The sequence below is a fragment of the Equus przewalskii genome, chromosome 17, assembly GCF_037783145.1.
Source record: "Equus przewalskii isolate Varuska chromosome 17, EquPr2, whole genome shotgun sequence".
Classification (NCBI taxonomy): Eukaryota; Metazoa; Chordata; class Mammalia; order Perissodactyla; family Equidae; genus Equus; species Equus przewalskii.
Genome location: NC_091847.1, coordinates 10,992,894 through 11,014,799, shown reverse-complemented (window position 1 = coordinate 11,014,799; position 21,906 = coordinate 10,992,894). Strand labels below are relative to the sequence as shown.

Here is a 21,906-nt window from a genome sequence, read left to right as displayed (position 1 = left end):
TTATGTCCCATTTAATGTCACCGTTATACTACAAGATGGCTATTATTCTTCCCCATTTTACAGATGAGGACTCTGAGGATTGCAGAAGTAATTTGCTAATAAGCAGCTGAGCTGGATTTGGGGGCGGGTTTGTCTGACTCCAAAGCACGCGCTCCTCCTGGAAGTGGAGTCCGGGGCAGGCTGCCGGAAGCTGGTGTAAGGAGGGCCTGACCGGTTCCACGGAGACGGAGGTCCCTCCCCTGGAGACACCTCGAAAGGCTGTCACTTAGAAAGTGAAGCTGGAGCTGGGCTTTGAAAGACACGTGGTTGCCCACCCCACCCCATTGTGAACAGGGAAGAGGAGCCCCAAAGGGCACTCAAGGAGGGGAGGACCCTGGAGGCCAAGGCCTGGGCGGGGCAGTCTGACAGCTGTGGGAGGAGGAAGGGCAGAGGGGGGTCTGAACGTCTTCTCTGGAAGCGTCCCTTCTCTACGAGTTTTTAAAGGGGACTGTGTTGGTAGCAGTGGCGCACCAAGGGTGCGAGGAGGGGAAGTGGTTCTCCCTGCTGAGGCAACAAGGCTGCATCGTCTGCAGAGAGTCTAAAAACAAATAATAAAACCATTTGCTGTGAACTGAATTGTGTCCCCCCCGCCCCAAATTCGTGTGTTGAAGCCCTAACCCCCAAGGCGATGGGATTTGGAGACAGGGCCTTGGGAGGGACAACCGGAAACACTCAGCTTTCTCCTCTCCTGTGCAGGGGAGAGCCCAGTTCTTCCCCACCGGGTCTTTCTTTGCCCCGTGTGCCTCCTTTCCCTTCCCAGGGAACACTTCCCTTCTGACACTGCTGGTCGCCAAATGTGTGGAGGTCTTTCCCCCACCAAGCAATTCTCCACGGCACCGGCAGGATGTCCTACAATGTAACTCAGTTCTGGCACTCTCTACCTGGAGACAGTGTCCGATCCCACAGGGCTCAGTCCCACAAGCCTGCTCCCCGCCACACGGCAGGTGCCAATCACTAATAGTAGGTCCCCAGGTTACCCACAGCCTCCACAAGCCAGGAAGGCGAACTTCGCCAGGAACTGAATCTGCTGGCACATCGATCTTGGGCTTCTAGCCTCCAGAACACTGCTAAATAAACGTCTGCTGCCTAAGCACCACCCCCCCCCCAGGTCTGTGGTGTTTTGTTCCAGCAGCCCCAGCCGACCAAGACACCATTAAAAGTCCGTCAGCTTTTTGTTACCAGCCTGCACCAGCGGTTCCCAAGAATGTCAGCGATAAATAGGCTCCTGCAGCCTAGACTGCCCCCGCCGCTCCCCTGTTTGGATGTCTAGTCAACAGGACCCCTGTGAAGACCACGATGGAAAGATACGACTGGAAGCTGTGAGAAAGCAGGTTTAGTTGGTTGAATAGATGACTAAAACCCCAACAGGTAAATCTCATACAGATATGTGCAGCAAGTTAGCATTTACATAAAGTCTAAAACACACAAAAGTATTGTATATTCTTTAGATATCTCTACGCACACAACCAAAGCATAAAACCTTTCCTAGAGATACCAGACACCAAATTTAAGATAGTGGTTTTCTCTGGTGGGGAGAATTGGAGAGAAAATCACATCAGTCTGTCAAGGAGCCTGCTCCCCCTTCCACGCTGGGCCAGGCCCACCACCAGACCCAGCCTCCATTTTCTGTGAACTGGCTTCTCTCCTGGCCCAACGTGCTGAGCCTGGCACTGTAGGCAACGACAGGTAGCTTAGGATGCTTGAGACCAGGGAGTGGTAGGGGACAAGGCAAGGGATGCGGCTGAGCCATGAGCAGCAGCTGGATCACGGAGGAGGTTGGCGCCATATTGGGGACCGTGCGCACTGTGTGAAGAGGAGAATAATTGGGATAGATCTCAGCTTGGCAACAGGGAGACGGGGTGACATTGGAAGCATACAAGGGACAGTGAGTGGGGGCTCTGCAGTAGTGGAAGGGATCCGGAAAGAAGTGGCTGCTCAGGAGAAATGAGGGCCAGCTCTGCCCCGTGGCTGCTCTCCTCTAGGGTGGTAGCCAGGTCCAGCTGGAGTGGAGGTTTCCTGGGTAAAAATGGAAGCAGCCAGAGATTGCTACTTATAAAAATAGCTACAGAGACTTGACAACCCAGAGAGGATGCTGAAAAAAGTAAATTGAGGGCTGTGGAGAAAAGCTCAGTGCTTCTCTTTTCAAAGCGTTTCTGAGACGTGAGCTCATAAATCCTCCTTCCAGAGTTTGGGAGGAGCATCGGGAAGAAGGAAGGTGGGGACAGAGTGTGGGTGACTTCCCCAACGCAGCAGAAACTGGCAGCTGGAGGTTTCATCGTGGGCTGCCACTCAAATGCTCCCTTCTCCAACCTGCCGCTCTGCCCTGCTCCTCAGACCCAGCCTGGTCAGGAGCGGAGCTGGACAGGCCGAGCCAGCAGAGCCTGCAAGCTGCTGAGATCCAGGTGCAGCCAACAAAGGCAGGCCTGGGCTGCTGGTCAGGGGGCATGCTGGGCAGGGTCCACGTAGAGCCTGGCAGAGGCCCCAGGGACTTAACCATGAAGTTGGCGCAGGCAAGAGCCTAGGTGCAAACCCCGGCCAGGAGGGTTTGAACCCAGACAAGGCAGTAGGAGGGGACGGAAAGCAGAGAGAGGGCAGGAAGTGCGCACCTCCCCATGCTCGGAAAGAGAGCTGCCTGTGACTGAACGCCAGGGCCGGCCCTTTGGCTCCACTGCTGTGAATCCCATGAGCCTAGCACGTGGGGCTGTCGTCACTCTTCCACAGAGGAAGAAACCACGAGCTTGCGAATCTCGCACAGTGGCGGTGGTGGGATTTGACCCAGATCCCTTCACACGAGTCCGCTTGCTCCTGGCAAACTCTCCCTCCTTCTTCAAGTTCCTCCTCAAGGGCCTCTCCTCTGGAAGCCACCTAGGTGGCCCCAGAATGCAGAGCCGTTGGTACCTCTGTGTTCCTCAGCAGCCGAAGCTGACTCCTTTGAGGGCACCCATCACACTGAGTCGTAAGCAGCTTGTTGCCTGTTGTCACTGGGTGGTCTGTGTGCCCCCGAAGGGCGGATTCTCGTCTTCCTCCTCACTGTCTCCCAGCCCTGGCAGCCCCAACTTCCTCTGCTGCCCTGTGACTCAGGCTCACCCCAGGTCTCCTGCAGGGTGACCACTAACTGGCAAAGCCTTTCCTGTGTCTGGGGGCAGACTCCCAAGAGGGAGCAGCTGGCAGGTCAGAAGTTGCTGCCCAGGGCCCTTGCAGCGGCCCCACCGCAGGTGCTGTCCCCCTGTGGGCAAGGCAGGCACAATGACCGCTGGTCCAGAACAAAGTCATGCTTTCCCGGCAGCCAGGCCTGTGACAGGACTGAGCCGCTAGGCCCCAGGCACCGGGGATGCACCATGAACAAAACAGATCGCGGAGCCCACGTTCCTGCGGAGAGACAGACAACGCGCAAACGAACCAGTGAGGTGATTTCCAAAAGTGGTCCGTGCTGTGAAGGAAGGAAGTCAGATGGGGATGCTGTGAGGCTGATAGGGGGCCTCCTTCGCTCGCTCACACACACACACACACACACACACACACACACACACGGAGGGACTTTAGCACATCCCAGCAGGACTTCCACACTCAGCATTACGCTTACAGTGGCCACTCTGACCTGCCGAGTATTTGAGTCCTGCTCTAGTAGCAGGGTCTTTATTCCATGAAAAAACTACTCAGAAGTGACAGCATTGCTTCAGTTTCATGGTTCAGCACGTTTTCCCCAGCCTCCATGGTGAAAGATGATTTCATTGCCTTCAACAGAAGGCGTATTTGTGTGTATACATATGCTTGAGAGAAATTTACTGAAAAGACGTGGTTACGAGACCAGCTGGCAAGGCTTTCCCGCCGGGATGCTCTGAGCAATCTGCCCAAGAGTCCTCGTCTGCAACGTTGGCAACCGTGGAGAAGGCGGCGCAAGGAGCACACTGGTTGCATTCCGCCCACCCCGGGCTCCTCAGCCCGGAGGAGCCAGGTTCTGACCTGGGAAGGAGGAATGGAAGGAAGACTCTCCAGGGAAATGGAAGGGTCTTAAGCTATTGTCTGATCCAGGGCGTAGATTTCACACTCAGAAGTGGAAGGGGGAAACGCAGTTACTCAAGGGTCTCCCTCAGAATCTCCTCCTATAAGGCCTTTCTAGGGCCTCGATTATTGTGCCTGCCCAGTGAATAGAATTCCTACCACTTTCTCACAAGTAATTTGTGTTCAAACTTTAACATTTTTGTTGAGCTGCAAACGTGTTAGGCACAGCAGTGCTGGGGGGCGTGGGCGGGCAGTGAAGGAAGGCGCAAAATGTAAAGTCATAAATTGAGGAGCTGTCAAAACGTTGCCTCTTCCCTCTCCTCCCTCCCTCCTTTTTTTCTCTTTTTTCTTTTTGCATCAGTTTCTCTTTACAGTTAGTATGAAGGAGCTTTAAAGAAAAGCCCCGGGCAAAAAGCATGCCAAGGGATAAGATACCTGAGACCCCAGGTTGGGGAAAGAAGGAAAAATGGTGTTGTCGGAAGAATGGTGACCCCGCCCCCCCCAACCCAGGAGGCCCACATCCTAATACCCAGAACTGTGAGTGTGTTAGGTTGCATGGCAAAGGGGAGTTAAGGTCGATAATCAATGACCTTAAGATAGGGAGATTATGCAGGAGAGCCCCCCATAACGCCAGGGGTCCTGGAAAGTGGAAGAGGGAAGCCAGGGTGATGAAATGTGAGGACTCACCCGCCCTTGCTGGCTTTGAAGATGGAGGGAGGGGCTATTTGCCAACAACTGTGGCTGGCCTCTAGAAGCTGGAAAAGGCAAAGAAATGGATTCTCCCCTCAGAGTCTCTAGAAGACACCTTGATTTTAGCTCCCTGAGACCCATGTGGGACTTCTAACCTACAGAACTGTAAGAAAATGACTTTGTGTTGTTAAGCTTCTAAGTTTGTGATAATTTGTTACATCAGCACAGGGGAAACTAGGGGTGGAAAGCAAGAGATTGAAAACAAGACACAGAGAAGGCAGGAAGCAGTGAGCTGGAGAACAAAAAGGCACTTCTGGGGGCAGGAAGACCCAGCACAAGCTGAACTGGATCTTCGTGGGGCAGCGTGGGCCTCCGGGTAGGGAGCAAACGTAAGACATCTCCCCTTGCTGGCCGTTCTCATGTTCAGGACGGGCTACATAATTAGTAGAGCCCAGTGCAAAGTGAATATGTGGGTCCCCTTGTCCAAATGTATTAAGAATTTGAGACAATGACAGAGATCCTCTGAGCAAGGAGCCCTGTGTGACTGCACGGGTTGCATGTCCATGAAGCCAGCCCTGCTCAGAGTTATCAGGGGCCACTCCCTCACTTCCCTGTGTAGGCCCGGCTTACTCAGGAGCTTTAACTCGGCCCTGGGTGGTGATAAGCCTTTGGTCTGGTCACAAGCCACAGCTCCCTTGACCCTTCCTCAGGTACTCAGTTGCCGACCTTTGCCCCTGACCTGAGACTTTAAAAGGAGGATGTGCCTGGTACACATTAATCGAAGCCTCTTTCTGTGCTCCTGCCTGCCTCACCACCCCTCTGAGCTATTTCCTTCTGCCCTATGCTAGGGCCTCTTCAGCACCAACAAGTAGGGGCCCAAATGGGGCTGAGAGAACTCAAATTGTAGGCAGAAATCACAAGCAGAATTTTTATCCTAAATCAGAGCAAAAGAATAAAGTGCACAGTTCCTAAATTGCCCATGTTTCTGGAGTTTAGAATCCCAGTTTATGTTCCTTCTGGCAAAACATATATTCTTGCAGAACCAACATCCCTTAACAAGCAGCATTTCTGGACTCACCGTTAGGCTGTTGTAGATTTCAAGTAGTTTTCTCTCCATTCATATGGGTACAAGATTTAGCCACGTGTGGCGCCACATACCCTCCATGGATTCCGCCATCCCACAGGCCCTGAGATGAGCAATTTGACCAGGGAGTGGGGCTCTGTTTTCAATCTGATGGCTCCAGCTGAGGCTGGCAGGGACCTGGTTACAGTCAATAGGACAGACAGGTTACATGGGACTTTTGGCGTTCACTGTTTCTCATTGAAGGTAAGATTTTCTTACCATTTCTCCAAAGTCTCTGGAGAATTCTTTGCTACTTTCAAAGAAATGGGGTCACGTTTCAAAGGAAATTGACGTTTCACTCCCCACTTCCACGCTGTCCTTGGCACAAGACCAAGTCAGCATCCAGTATGATTTGAGCCCCTTGTTGCTGTCAAGCCCTGAAAGGGTACAAAAGAACAGATTGTGAAGGGGAAAGGAAGGTGCTGTAGGCTGACATCGGCGTCCCTCCAAAGTGATGGTGTTAGGAGGCGGGGCCTTTGGGAGGTGATTAGTCATGAGGGTGGAGCCCACATGAATGGGATTAGTGCCTTATAAAAGAGACCCCAGAGAGCTACCTTGCCCCTTCCACCGTGTGAGGACGCAGGGAGAAGATGGCCCTTTATGAACCGGAAGCGGGCTCTCATCAGACACCGAATCTGCCAGCACCTTAACCTTAGACTTCTGGCCTCCAGAACTGTGAGAAATAAATGTTGGTTACTTAAGCCACCCAGTCTGAGGTAGTTTTGTTATAGCAGCCTGAACAGACTGACAGAGGGAAGCGAAGAATAGGTAAAGAGAGAGAGGGAAATAGCAGAAAAAATTGCCACTGATCAGGAATGGTCAGTGATAAGGATTTTAGGCTGGTTACTTTTAAAACTGCAGATGAGAAGCAGGCTCTGAGGACTGGAATTTGCTTGCTCTTTGAGAGATATTTGCATTTGTGAAGGAAGGGGGGATGACCTTGTAGGGACCTGAAATTGGCCACCCCAGGATATGTCTCTTTGGCATCGGGATTGTTTGGGGCTGATTGCTTTTGATAAACTGGGACAGGGAGGGAGGCTCTGGGGAATGGAACTTCCCCTTGTTGGGACACATTTACATTTGTAAGGTAAATCTCTATCTGTAAAAGGTGCCTCCCTCTCTGTGCCAGGAAGAAGAAGAGAGGTGACCCTGTCCCTAGAAACTCTTAATGGGGAAGGCAAGAACTTGGGTTGGTTGCTGTCTGGCAATCTCATGTAACTGATGTAGGGTGGTGGCTTCTGACCTTTACTTAATCCGATTTGATTCTTGTCTAAAAGTCATGGGATCACCCAAGGACCAGACCCCACCAGCACTGATACCATTTTAACTTTTTTTCATGTTCTTTCCTTTGTCTTGTAAAGAGATGACTCACATACCCATGCCTTATAAAATTAGCCCTAACCCTCAACTTGGGGCAGCAGCAGCAGCAGCTCTGACTGCCCGTGGGTCCTATCCCCATGCCCGTGGCAGCAGCAGCTCCCCATGCCAGCAGCAGCTCTGCCTGCCCATAGGTCCTGTCCCCGTGCTCACGGCAGCAGCAGCTCCCCATGCCAGCAGCAGCTCTGACTGCCCATGGGTCCTGTCCCCATGCCCGCGGCAGTAGCAGCGGGGGCAGCAGTAGCGGGGGCAGCAGCAGCACCAGCTCTGACTGCCCATGGGCCCTGTCCCCTTGCTATTCCACACTATTCTCTAAATAAAAGAGCACTACTGCCAGATCTTGAGAGTCCAAGAAATCTTTCTTTCGACTCCTCAGCTCACCGACCCCGCATTGGTCAGCACCACTTTGTGAGCCCTGTGGAGCCAGACTAGCCTGCTTCTGTGAAGAGGTTCTCATTCAGCGTGAGAGGCAGCACATGGGTCAGATAGAAAACCATTGCTGTTTGTTTTCTGCCCAAATCCATTCTCCCTCCACCTTCTTCACTGTTGGCAAAGCTCTGATATTTTCCGTTAAAAGCAGTTTTAAAACTGATGTATAATATCGCGTCTCCCAAGCTTCCATGTGAGCGCATCACCTGGCAGTCAGCAGGTGGGACCCGAGATTCTGTGTCTCTAACAAGCTCCCAGGTGATGTGGATGCTGCTTGGCCATGGACCACACTTCGAGTAGCAGGAGTGTAATTTACACACAGAAAAATGCAGAAACTGTAAGCATACAGCTTGATGGTGACACACCCATGTAGCAACAACCCAGATGAAGCAATGCAACATTACTTGTATCCCAGAAGCTGCCTTGTGCCCCCTCCCAATCACTACTCCATCCCATAATAATAACAAAGGTGACACCTCCCCTGATTTCTAACATTATAGGAGTGTGGCTTGTTTTTGAACTTTATATAGCATATATATAAATATATATTTATATATATTTATTCGGACTGAATGTTTGGGTCCCTCCCAAACCAATATGTTGCCTCTCTAACCCCCAGTGTGGCCGTGTATGAGAAGAGACATCAGAGAGCTCTCCCTCTCCCTCTGCGTCTCCCTCCCTCTCCTCTCCACCTCCCAGCAGCACGCCTAGGAAAGACCATGTGAGAACTAGAGAGAAGGTGGCTGTCTGCAAGCCAGGAAGAGAGTCCTCACTGGAAACCAAACCAGCCAGAACCTTTACCTTGGACTTCCAGCCTCCAGAACTGTGAGAAAACAGGTCTCCATCGTTTAAGCCAGGCAGTCTGTGGTACTTTGTTAAGGCAGCTCGAGCTGACCAACACAGCATGTATTCTTTGAGGTCAAGCTCTGAGCTTGATTAGGCGTCCAACCTCCACAAGGCCGTGTGCAAGGGAAGGCGACGCTCTCCCCAGGCGCAGACCTGGATTGCTCTAAGCCAAGCGTGGGTCTTCCCTCACCCTGGTTAGAGGTCAGTTCAGACGTGAGCCTGTCCTACAATTCCAGCCAATAAGGAAAGTCTGGGGTGGGGGGGGCTTCTGGGAAAGTTTTTCTTGTTTATGAAAAAGATGCACAGAAGAAAACATTCCTTTGTTGCTCTCTGATAGCATTGTTCCTGGAATTGGAGCAGTCATTTGTAACAACGAAGGGAAGTATCTGAGGTCTAAAGTCAACATTCTGAGGGGGGAATATGAAAACAGGACTGGGATGAGGGTGAGATGAGTGAAGCACTTGCCTAGGGTGCAAAAGTTAAGGGGTTGTCAAAAATCTCAGTAATCAAGATAAACAATATTTAATGCAATATTTTTAAAACGAAAGTTAAGGCAAAAAATCCACAAGGAGCAAATATCAAAAATTCTCATAAAGACAGGAGCAGTAACAATGCCATGCTGAACAATAGTGAAGCCTGAGGCAAAAGAAAAAATCGGTAATACTGATCCCATCTTTATTTAAAATTCTGATATTTTGTCCATCGTGAATTTCTGCATTAATTTTCATTTTTTACAATGTTGCATTAAATACTATTATCTTAATTACTGAATTTTTTTGCATCCCCTTAAATGTTGCACCCTAGGCAAAATTTACCTCCCCTGCCTTCGTCCTAACCCAGAGTGAAAATGAGAACTCTAGAACTGTTTACTTCCAGACTTTTCCTTATGTGGAATAATAAAAGTTCTTATTGTTTAAGTTACTTTTAGTTGGGTTTTCTGTTTCCTCCAGCTCAAAGCATAATAAGAAATATAAGACCAATTAGCTGCAAGTGACAGAAACGTCCTCATATTTCAGAAAGTCCAAAGGATGGTGGGTTCCAGTGAGTTTAATCAGGCCTGCAGCTTTGTTCCCTCCGTAAGGCTCTCTGAAGGTCACCGTTGTATCAAAGAGATGGGTCTGGCCTTTGTCTGGGTTCCTGGCACAGAGCTTCTCAAACCTTGTGATTTCTTGAGTGATAGGAGTGTCTTTATTATTCGTGGGCCCCTTGGAACACACCTGAGTTGATGCTAATGAGATGGTTCAGGGTGGGCCTGGTCAGAAAGACCACCATGTGATTAGAGGGTTGGGGTTTTGACCCGGCCCCACCTCCAAGGATGGGAGGAGAGCTGGAGACTGAGTTCAATCGTGTGGCCAATGTTTAATCAATCGTGCCTACATAAGGAAACCCTGATAAAAACTCTAGATGTTGAAGTTCAAGTTCAGAAGAGCTTCGTAGTTGGGGAACACAGTGATGGGCTGGGAGGATGATGCACCTGATTCCACAGACGCTCCGTGTTTGGGACCTTCCAGACCTTGCCCTGTGCTCCTGATTCGCATCCTTTACAGTGAAACCATAGTCGTAAGGACAGTGCTTTCCTAAGTTCTCTGAGTCATTTTAGCAAGTTATTGAAGCAGAAGGGTGTTGTGGATTTGCAGCCAATTCATCAGAAATGCGAGTGGCTGGGACCTCCCTTGCTGCTAGCATCTAAAGTGGGGGCAGTCTTGTTGGGGACTGTGCCCTTTAACTTGCGGGGTCTGCACTCACTCCAGGTGCGATGTGTGTCTGTGCCTGGGGACTCGTACTGCAGCACACCCGTTGGTGTCAGAACCCTTGGTATCAGAATGGTCAGCTCGCCCCAGTCACAAAGGGGCTGCCAAGAGCAAGATGCCTGCTAGTTTATTTTCAGCAAGTAAGGGGGAAAAACTTATCCCCCAAAACAGATGATCTTCCCTCCAATCTTATTGTGCCCACTGCTGTCATCCTAGACCTAAGATAGTCACCAGGAGAATGTCATATATTGGTTGGTCTAAGCCCAGATTCTCAAATCAGTCACTGCCGTGGGGTCACTGTGATTGGTTTAGATTAATCAGTCTTCCCTCCTGCCCCCAAGGGTTGAAAAGGGGGCCATCATCCCTCAGCCCACATAAGCTATTTTTCTGAGGAGTGGTAAATAGTTAAACAAAGTTGAGGCTCTGTTAGGAAAGAGAAGGGATGAATAATGGATGTTAGGGAGACCACCGACAGTACAGCACCATATAGAAAAGGCCTTTGATTTGAATCCCACCTTCAATTTTTCCCAGCTGTGGGAACAGACACTGAGTCTATTTTCTTATCTGTAAAAAGGAGTTAACAGTGTCCACCTGAGTGAGTGTTTGTAATATGAACATTAATCAAAAATGTATAGTGTGGGGCATATGGTAGGTGATAACTAAACACATAGCACCCGGTACGTAGGAGGTGCATGATCATGTGCACAGTGTCTGACACGCATCATTCCTTCGTCCGGCCTCCCTCAGACTCTGAGCTCTCCGGGGCCGCGTGCCGCCCTCTCACCTTGGATTGCCTCAGAGAGTGCCCGGCGCAGGGTGAGCAGTTAATAGATGTTTGTGAAATGAGTGGACAGGAGAACATTCTTCTGAGTAACTGCAACCCTTTCCTTCTCCCTACTCTGAGGAATTATGCAGCTGTCCGTGTAGCTCGCTCTTGCTTGCACACTGGGAAAACGTCAGCAAGCCAAACTTTACTCTCAAGTAGAATAACTCTTCGGCCGTCACAGTCCACACCTCTGTGCCCTTCTTTTACCCCATCTTGATTTTCTATCCCTGTTTTCCTTGGGCCTGAATCTCTACCTCTATTTTTGTTTTTGTTTTCCGAGGAGCATTCTGTGGTAAGTGTCGTTGCTGTAAGTCACTTTTCTTGAAAGAGATAAGGCAAAACCAAACAAGTAGACAAACCAAATCCTAGCTTTAAAAAAAGCCACTGAAGGGGCCAGCCCCGTGGCCGAGTGGTTAAGTTCACGCACTCCGCTACAGCGGCTCAGGTTTTCTCTGGTTCGGATCCCGGGCGCACACATGGCACCGCTCATCAGGCCACGTTGAGGTGGTGTCCCACGTACTACAACTACAAGGACGCACAACTAAAATATACAACTATATACTGGGGGGATTTGGGGAGAAAAAGCAGAAAGAAAAAAAAAAGCCACCGAAGACATAGCAAGGCCTTTCTGCCATTATTAAGCGAATTCTTTCCCAGGCTTGCCTGAGGAGCACCCAGGCTTCACATTGGGTTTTGTTCCAAGGGGTTGGGGGTGCCAAGGGGAATCCTGAGGCCTGAAAGGCGCCCAGGCAGAAATGCTTCATTTAGAGGCAAGCCCACATTGCGCAGCCGGCAACGCGAGCTGAACGCCTCCCGGCTTCCAGGGGCAAATGAAAGACATTCCCCCGGAGCTTCCCTTTCAAGCTCTCGCAGCTGGAAGGGCGGGAGAGCCAAGTTCCGCCCTCGTCAATGCAGGGTGTCACTCGGATGCCAGGATCTGCTGATCTATTAGCCAAACATCCAACGTGAGAAAAAGGCCCATCACGCATCTTTTTGCTTATCCATCATTAAACGCTCCATTTAACGCAAAAGAACCTGACTTTCCCTTTTTCTCTTTTGCCCTTGCTTAAGCAGAATACCTCTACTAAGAGACAAAAAAAAAAAAAAATCACAAAGAGAAGTAAAAGAAAGAAACACGGTCTCTGAGCAGACCCCTCGTTTGAAATTCCACCCCTGAGGCTGTTTGTGTTTCCTCGGATCTGAGAACAGGAAGAGAACCTCGGGGTCCTCTAGCATCACCCCCTTACTTTACAGATTGAGAAGCAGAGGCCTGGAGACGTAAAGTGACTCACCGAGGTTCCACAACTGGGGAAGGACGCGGGCAGGACTGGACCCACACCACCTGACTCCTGCTCCAGCCTGGACTCACTGCACCATAGCCTTTCCCATCAGACCGCGTTCACAGACTCTTACAAGAGCTCTAATAATTCATGAAGGCGATGCCCTTGCAGAAGGACAAGCTGTGGAGAGGCCCCACTGCCTCTGTCCCCTTTTAAACCAACAGCCCAAATAGTGAAAGCCAAGAGCCCAGCTTATTTTCTTGCCACTCAGAATAAAATGATTTACAGGCAGACATTCCCGAACTCACAAGTGAGCTGTGTTCCAACAGCGTGTTTGGAATTTGCTGTTTAGAACGCAGGATGTGTTTTCTTCCCCAGAAATCACAGGGTGCAGTATGGTTGGAACCCCAGGCCAGGTCACTAAGGTCGACTTACCCAATAAGTAACCACCGTGCAGTTGAAGGAAACTTTCATCATGTTGTTTCCATGCAAATGCGCGTTCCAAGTCTCCAGTGGGAATAGTGGAAACACAGCCAGCGCCCAGGCCCCAGCAGAGGGATGTCCCTCCCAGGGAAGAGATAGGAAGCTCAACAGAACCGGGCACTGGGCACGGGCTTTGGATGGAGATGGAACTGGTTTCAAGTCACCTCTGCTGGTTAATAGCTGGGGCTAGTTCCTTAACCTCTCTGAAACTCTGCAAAATGAGGGTGATTATAACACCTCACAGGTAAGTTATAAGGACAAAAAAAGACAATGCACAAAAGGACCCGTTCAAGTGTCGTGTGTGTATAACCAGCACCATTTCTCACGGTGATTGCTTGTGGGAAGGGAAGGGTGGGCTCTGGCCGTTTAGAGAGCTGGGATGCTCCACTTGGGGAGGCAGGTACTGGAGCGGGTAAGGCTCCTGCCCTAGCCAATAGGCGGGAGGCCGTGAGGAGGCCCTGGGTTCTGAGCCCCCATCCCTGCCCCTTGGGCAGTAGCAGTGGCAGCAGTTGTGGTTTCACCCCTGGCAAGAGGAACCAGGCACCGGGTGGGGCCCACAGTGGCTGTTCCGGTAACCCTGTTATTGAAAGTGCTGGACCCAGCAGCCAGCAATCGTAAAGCAGACCGCCCGCCCTCCGCAATCATCTTTCCCCATCCCCAGGGACTATCCCCAAATCCCCCATCTTGCTTCTGGGCCCTTTCAAGTCTCATTTCACTGACTAAAAATGTCCCAGCCAGAGTCATAAACTAAACTGTGTTAGATTTTAAGTTTCTGTCCCTCCCTCCCACAAGCTGATGCCTACTTCTAGCTCAGAAGCGGCCGTGGGAGGGGTGAGTGTCTCTGTGGTTGGCTTCTTCTCTGTCCTGGCTCCGCCCCGAGACCCCATACTCGTGAGCCGGGTTTAGACCTGCTGAGGTCAGGCCCACAGGGAGAGGACAGAGCATGCGCCTGGCACGGGGTCCTCTGGGTGTCTGATGCACGGGCGTCAGCTCTGTCCTGGGCCTATGGCTCCAGAGTGGACCCTCAAAGCCTCTCACACTTGTCTTGAGGGGAAAGGGAAGTGCCAGAACCTTTCCCCAAGGGCATGGCGCCTGACTGTCCAGTTGGCCCAGAACTGTGGGATTTCCCAGGATGAAGGGCTTTCTGCGCTAAAACCAGGATAGCCCCAGGCAAACCAGAAGAAACTGTCACCTCATCGTGCTGCCCAGCTCCCTCCAGAGAAACCACTGTCTCATGACCCCAGCCTGGGGTGACCAGCGGGCCAGCTTTGTCCGCTCTTAGCAGGTCCTGCAGAGAGCGTCTGCCTCGCGCTAGGCTGTAGATTCTTGGCATCTTCTAAATGGCTCTCTTTGACACCTCTGCCAAAACTGAAACCCATCCTCAACTATGGACTAGAGGAACTTCCAGTGCCATGGCGAACCCTGAGCTGGACGGTCCCACCGGGAGCTTAAGGACATCTCGTCAGGGTCCTCAAGAGTGAACCTGTGCGGCTTAGTGTAGGCTGCGGCCCAGGGTTCAAATCTTAGCTCCTCCTTTCATTACCTTGGGCTGTGTTTTCCTGAGCAGATTATTTAGCTCCTCTGTGCCTCACTTCCCTCACATGTGAAATAGGTTGATAAGGTACCTACCTCATGGAACTACCCAGAGGATTACAAAAGTTAACTCATGTAACATAGTGTCGGAACCTAGTAGCTGCACAGGTTAGCACAGGTTAATAAATGTTAGCCGCTATCAACATTATTATAAGAAGCTAGGATTGTGGAATAAAAACTTTAATAAGTTTCTAATTTATTGCAGGAATATTCCCTTAAGTTATTTTCTCAATTTTACAGCAAATTAATGAGTCAGTGTTGCAAAGGCGCCAGGGGCAGGGCGTCCACTCCCACACGGCCGCTGGAGTGGAGGTTTACAGTCTCTCTGGAAGGTCATTTGGCAATCGGTTTCAAAAGCCCTGAACATGCCTTTGACCCAGCAATTCCACTTCTAGGAATCGTTTCTGAGGAAATAATTGGAGAACTGGCTAAAGATTAATGTGCAAGATTATTCATTGCAGTATACTTAAACCAGGAAAAGATTGGAAACAATCTAAATGTCTTAAAATAAGAGATTGATTAAATTTGGGTTCATGCATACAATGGAATACCATGCAGCTATGAAAATGATATCATAAATCTATATTTATTAATATGGAAGGATGTTCATGATATGTGTAGTGTACATAAGTATAGAATATACATTTCAAAATAATGTATATTCCACGATTTTTCCGAGCATAGGGATTATGACAATCTAGCTGAAATGAAAATGTGCATATAATTTTATATCTTGCTTTTTTTGCTTACATTATGTGAGAACTATTTTGAACAAAGCTTCCATAAACTTTAAGAAGAATAATAACCATCAAGCTGATGTTTCATGATTTAGATAACCAGCCATTTACTGTCTGAGCAGGTTATTCCAAATAGGTTTTTTTAAGAAAATATTATTAACATCTTTGTGCATAATAATTTTTTTTTCATTTTTAGGAGTATTTCCTTAAGATTAACACCCCAAAGTCAAGTTACTAGGTCAAAGTATGGGAATGTGTGTGTGTTTGAGGGGGATATAAATATTTTTAAGGCTTTCAATACATGCTGCTTTCCAGCTCACATCAAGACTTGGTCTGGAGTCGCTGCTTATCCACTTTTCTCTGCGAAGAAGGAGCATTCCCCTGCTCATGTGATGCCTTTCACGGGTTCCCTGTCCCCACCGAACAGATCGTCCTGAGAGCACGTGATCCTGTTATGGTGAAGTCTGGTGGCTCTGGATGAAACTGGGCACCAAATCACCGGAGATACAGAAGCAAGTGTTCCACGGGGCCAAAACCCTCACACATACTTAACAATACACCGGTCCACGTGGCAGAAGAGGGATTTGATTACGCAACATGTAACAATACAATGTTTCGGCGATTTTTAAATGCGTTTGAATGGCTCTTGAGAGTGCTTTTATTTCTGATTAACGTTGTATATTCTTTCAGAATTATTGATTATACAAAATTCAAATGTATCAAGAAAGAAGCATCTTAGTGGGAGCTTCAGATAAAAATTAAAAGATAAAAGCACTAGAAGAAACTCCAAAATGTCAAAAAGTCTTTGTTCTACCACAACAGATGCTAAAAAAAATCTGATGGACAAAAGCATGAAATCAAGGAAAAGAATCACATAGAAAAATCACAATTAAGAAAATATAAATAATGACAAAAGAAGAGAGAAAGATTATAAGAACCAGATAGTACCAAAAGCAGTACTTCATTAAGAGGAAAAGATACACTTTGAGCATAAATAAATTGAATACCCAATCTAATGAAGAAGAGTGAATCACGTGAGTCTATTGAAAACAGGCTTGTATTCTTGGTGACTGGATCGCCAAATGCTGACATCAACGAGGGTAACATGGACTCATCATAGGCCGCTCCTGCCAGGACACCAGCCAAGAAAGGTAGAGAAAAACGTGTTACAGTGGTGTATCCGATAGTTAACCACACAAACACTATGTGATTTTTCTGCTTTTTTGCAATGTTTGTATTTCTCAGCCTTTTAAAATTTGTAATTTGTTGCGATTTCCCTTAAATTAATATTCACACGTACGCCTAATCTTGTCTCATAATTTGATATCCTTTTTCTTAGAAGGAGTCCCAGTTTGTATCAGCCTCAGGTCCCCAGAAACCTGGATCTGCCCCTGCTGTGAACATAAGCGCCTGCAAACATTCTTAGAGAAGGTTCCACACCTAGTTCAGCTTGTCTCCGTCACCCTACCTGGCGTGTTTTGTAACGAGAAGTCTTACCACTGCCAACACACCTTTGGGAAAGATTACACGATGCCAGAAAAACTCTCTCTGCAGGTTCTGTAGGTGAAAAAATGGGTCAAGTCCCTGAAGCTTTCGACATTCAACACTCAAACATTTCTGAGCATCTACTACCTACGCCAGGCACTGGGGACACAGATGCATAATAGGACACTAGTGAGAGAAATAGATGCACCAACAAGAAATCAGTTTGTGACCCAGCTCCACCCAGCAGGGTGCAATCATAAAGCGAGTCTCTTCTTTCAGCTGCTTCTTTTCAACGTGGCTCCGGGATTCGCTTCCTTCCCCTCCGCTGCCTGATGCCTTAGGCAGGCATCACACACAGGTCCCTTTAAGTCACAAGAACAGGAGTTGTTCAACAGTCTGGTCTGGATAATAAGCAAAATGCTCAATTTCGTTTACATGAAAGTGTCTCCTTCCTCCAGTGGCGGAGGGTGTGGGTGTGGTCATCTCCTCCTGCACCCTCCCTTCTTCCATCTCCTGCTCACTAGCTGGGTTACGGTTACGGATGAGAAGTGGGGGATGAAGGGAAGGGGAAAGGAACAAGGATAGAGGAGAGAAAGGCCCTTATTTGATTGCTTCAGTAGTGACCTGACGTTGGGGCTCAATAGCTAACTTCTGTTTGGGGCACTGCTGTAGGTTTCCTGGAGAAGCCGCAAGATTTCTGCTGTAAAGCTTCCAACCAGGGTTGCCAGATAGAGTGCAGAATGCCCAGCTAAATTTGAAGCTCAGATAAACAATAAATAAATTTTTAGTATATCTCAAATACTTTGTGTGCCATAGTTATACCAAAAACTTATCCATTGCTCATCTGAAATTGAAATTGAAATGGCCGTCTTGTATTTTGTATTCATTAAATCTGGCAACCCCATCCCAGCTACAATTTTCGTTACGAGGTTGGGGTGTGTGTGCTGGAGAGGGGGATTGTGGTAGCCCTTCAGCCTCTGGCTTCCCAGGGTCTATCTCTCTGTGGGGTCCCTTCAGCCTACGGCTTTCCAGGGTCCGTCTCTCTGCTGGGTCCCTTTGCCTCTGGCTTTCCAGGGGTCCATCTCTCTGTGAGGTCCCTTCAGCCTCTGGCTTTCCAGGGTCCATCTCTCTTCTGGGTCCCTTTGCCTCTGACTTTCCAGGGGTCCATCTCTCTGTGGGGTCCCTTCAGCCTCTGGCTTTCCAGGGTCCATCTCTCTGTGGGGTCCCTTCAGCCTCTGGCTTTCCAGGGGTCCATCTCTCTGCTGGGGCCCTTTACCCCCACCCCCAACCCCCGCAGCCCTTGTGGATGGGGTTCCTTTCGAGGAGGCTCCGGGCGGTCTCCTCACCTCGCGACCCACATTTGGTCCACGGGAATCAAGCAACTTTCCCTCTGGGACAGGGCAGCGTTGGCGCAGCGCCACCCTGACTGCTCAGACCAGTCCTGATGTTTCCCCCAAACATTTAAAGGCACAAAGAAAGCTCCCCTGAAGCTCTTCTAGCTCACCTTGAGGTGCGGTGGTGCACCTTTCTCCCCTCCCCAGGGAAGGGCACGTGGCGTGGGAACACACAGCCCTCAGTCAACCCTCTCCACAGAAACCCCGCTGACCTGTTGAAAGGCTGGGACTGGGAAAGGGCTAATGCAGATGGAGGAGTGTCCCACTTTCTGAGCTTGTCCTGCGTGGAGTCTCAGCACCTTGTGTAGATGGGGGGGCTTCTTGACACTGACTATTTTGTTCTCTGCCTTTGAGGCTTCTGCTGAAATTTCTAGATAACAGGAAAAGTCTCTTTTAACATCCAGTTATATATATTCTTTTCTTATGAAAGAAGTCCAAATGGGGCACAATGGGAGCTGTGGGAAGAGCATATTTAGCTGGGTCTGAGGCAATCAGGAAGGGCTTCAAGGAGGAGGAGCCACCTAGCAGGGTCTCACCCAGTGCCGCTCAAACTTTGAAGTGCCTATGATTCCCTGGGATTGAATTAAAACACAGATTTGGCTTCAGTGGATCTGGGTTGGCCTGAGCTTCTGCATTTCCCAAGGCCTCAGCTGATGTCCTCACATGCACTTTGAGCAGAGAGGGTCTGGAAGGACATGTGGGAGGTGCTCTGGGCCTTTGAGGAAGGTGGAAGGAGGTGGGCACTGCAGGGGAGGGGCTCAGGGCCTCGCAGCACTGCCCTTGTGGGTTCAGCCTGTGGGTGAGGGGCTAAAAGGGACCACAGCACGCTGGTGGACGGGGATGGGAAGTTGACAGTAGATGAAGTTCCAGAAGGGTCCTACTATGCCTGTCAAAATTAGAACAGGAAAAGCAGGCTGTGTGGGTTCCATTTGTGTCAGATCTTGTAAAAAAAACACTTTATGAGCTAGCCTACATAATTGCATTTCACAAAGGCGTGTGAACATTGATTACTCAGTGAATCTGATGGCTTGACTCAAAATGCCCTAGACAGACGCATCCAAATCTTACTCTGCACAATGGCCAGCTGGCACTGGCTCCCTGTAGTTCCCACAACTCTGTGTGTTCTCTCAACACACACAGGAGGTGTGAGTCACCTGATAAAGGTTTACTGTCCCAGTGTAACATCTAGTAGAAGGTCAACAGATCATGTAGCCTAACTTTGACCATGGGAGGCAGAATGTCAGCCCCTCAAAGATGTCCATGCCCTGACCCTCAGAACCTACGAATGTTACCTTACTCAGCAAAGGGACTTTGCAGACGTGGTTAAGTTACGGACTTTGAGATGAGGAGATTATCCTTTGGTTATCTGGGTGAGCCCACCCTAATCACATGAGTCCTTAAAAATGGAGAGCCATTCCCAGCTGTGGTCAGAGGGAGAGATGTGACAAAGGAAGAAAGACCAGGGAGATGGCAGCGTGAGGAGGAGCCCTGTTGCTGGTTCTGAGACGTAGGGGGCTATGCACAAGAACCAGAGAGAGGCCTCTAGTCACAAAGGATAACCCCCAGCTGACAGCCAGCGAGGAAATGGAGACTTCAGTCCTACAGCCTCCAGGAATGGCATTCTGCCAACTGCATGAACAAGAAAATGGATCCTCCCCTCAAGTCTCCAGAAAAGAACAGGACTCTGCGGCCATGTGGGGACCCATGTCAGGCTCTGACCCACAGAGCTGTATGGTCATAAATTCTGTTGTTTGAAGCTGCTAAATTTGTGACAGCAGCAATAGAAAACTAATACCCCGCCAGGAATGACTTCCCCTTCCTTGTTAGTGGAAGGCCCGTGCCTGATGCCGAAAGCTAACTTCCTGAAGTTGTCACACCCAGATGCTGAGAGCTTCCCCAGAAGCTGCTCTTTTCTGAGAACAATGAGTTGCTTGCAAACCTGAGAGAACAGGATGACAAATCCACTTCGCAAACAGCCCTGAGTCTGATAGGCATGCCCCAGACGGCAAGGGGGTCCTGGAATACCTACCTTTATTCTCCGTGGCTCCCTGGCTGGCTCTTTTGGCTTTCCAACTTTGTCCAGAAAGCCATCTCAACTCTTCCTATAGAGAAAAGCTGTCTGGCCAGAGCACGTGGAGTCACCGCCTTCCTCCCTCAGTGGTTTCAGAGACGAGCCACTGCCCAGATATCTCACTGGCACCTTCACTAGGCCCTCGGGCAATGAGAGCAGGAAGGGATTTGGAGCCTGTCCATGTCATTTCACGTGGAAGGAAGAAGGGAGGGGAAAAAGGAAACTGAGGCCAACTGCCCGAGAATCCCTCTTCTGGGGTGGGCCTGGCTGACAGGATCGCAAGGGACGTGGTGACATCGAAATGAAGAAGGCGAGGAGAGTTGAGAGGAAGGAAATTGGCCCCAGTCAGCCAAGAGGGCATCCCCGAGGGCTCACGAAGCCGTTAGAGCCTCTATTCCCACTGGGTCAGAGAGACGGGTGCCTGAGAGTCAAGCAGTCGAGATGGGGGCGCTGGAACTGGCACTTCAGTCTGCTTCTGTCACCTCCCAGCAAGGGACCAGGCAACCAAGGTCACACACCAGATAAACAGAGTTTCTGGACCTCAAACTGAGCACACATCATTAGGCCAAAATAGTCACCGTCTTCCACGAGTCATAAACGTGTGTTCCAAGTTATTAACTGAACACGCTGCTTCTATGTGTAAAGATTGTTTTCTGAAGGTTAACATCTAAACAAATCAATGAAAGTCAACCCATTAATTTTTTCAGTAAATGAGAAAATTCAACTTTCTTTCTTTCTCTTCTCTCTCTTCATTTAAAACATGCTTTCTAGCCTGTTTGTGAGCTGAAATTTCAAAGCATTAGATAGCTGTCTACTTTTCCCTTTTGGGCTGACAACGGGAGGCTTGCTACTTCGTGGGGATTTACACACTTTGTGGGAGGTCTGATTGCCCCTATGGCAGAGTAAAAAGCAGCGGAGGGGGAGGCCGCTTTGGCTGGGAGTCAGAGAAGCCTTGACACTGGGGTTTGTGGGGCTCCAAAGGGCCTCAGCCACATAGACCTCCCTGCCCTGCTGTGCCCACTGCAGCTCCTGTTAGGAGCCGCCCGCACCCCCAAAAGACTGTCCTTGGTTGCTGAACTATTCAAGTGATGACTTCAACAAAGAGTCATTGATTGTCTACAGTGGGCTGGGTATGAGAGTTTGACAAGAGGGGCTCTTCACCTTAACCCTTATCCCTATTGGCTCTTGACACTACCCCCGGACCCCAATTCTACTATACCTTCCAGCCTGACATAAGAAGCGGCTTCTCCTAGCCTCTGACCTCTTCTTTCTTCCAGGGTCTTTTTTTTTTTTTTTTTTTGAGGAAGATTAGCCCTGAGCTAACATCTGCTGCCACTCCTCCTCTTTTTGCTGAGGAAGGCTGGCCCTGAGCTAACATCTGTGCCCTTCTTCCTCCACTTTATATGTGGGATGCCTACCACAGCATGGCTTGTCAAGTGGTGCTATGTCCGTACCCGGGACCCGAACCGGCGAACCCCGGGCCGCCAAAGCGGAACGTGTGCACTTAACCACTGTGCCACCGGGCCTGCCCTCCAGGGTCTATTTTGATCCTCCTCCTTGGCTCAGTAAAGGCATGGAGAATTCCAGACCAGTCTTACAGGCAGTCACCCCCCCCCCCCCGCCCCGGCCTCAGCCTCAGGGCCAGGGCAGGATGCTGGCCTACTAACAAAGCGCTCGGAGCTTCCGTCCAGGTTCTACAGGGATGGCAGCAGACGGCGCTCTCCCTGGGGGACTGAGTCCAAACACCTGTTCCCTGGCTCAGCAGAAGCTCTCTGTCCCA

At 49.7% G+C, this 21,906-nt stretch overlaps 1 long non-coding RNA gene across 1 annotated transcript; it reads right to left on the bottom strand.

Annotated features, from left to right (window-relative positions):
- Window positions 1-16,118: 16,118 nt before the first annotated feature.
- LOC139076750 (uncharacterized) lies at window positions 16,119-21,179 on the bottom strand. The gene is made up of 3 exons (XR_011528660.1): window positions 20,085-21,179; window positions 18,268-18,425; window positions 16,119-16,303 (listed from the first exon to the last, which is right to left on the bottom strand). It is a non-coding gene; the product is annotated as an uncharacterized lncRNA (long non-coding RNA).
- Between the last annotated feature and the right edge of the window lie 727 nt (window positions 21,180-21,906).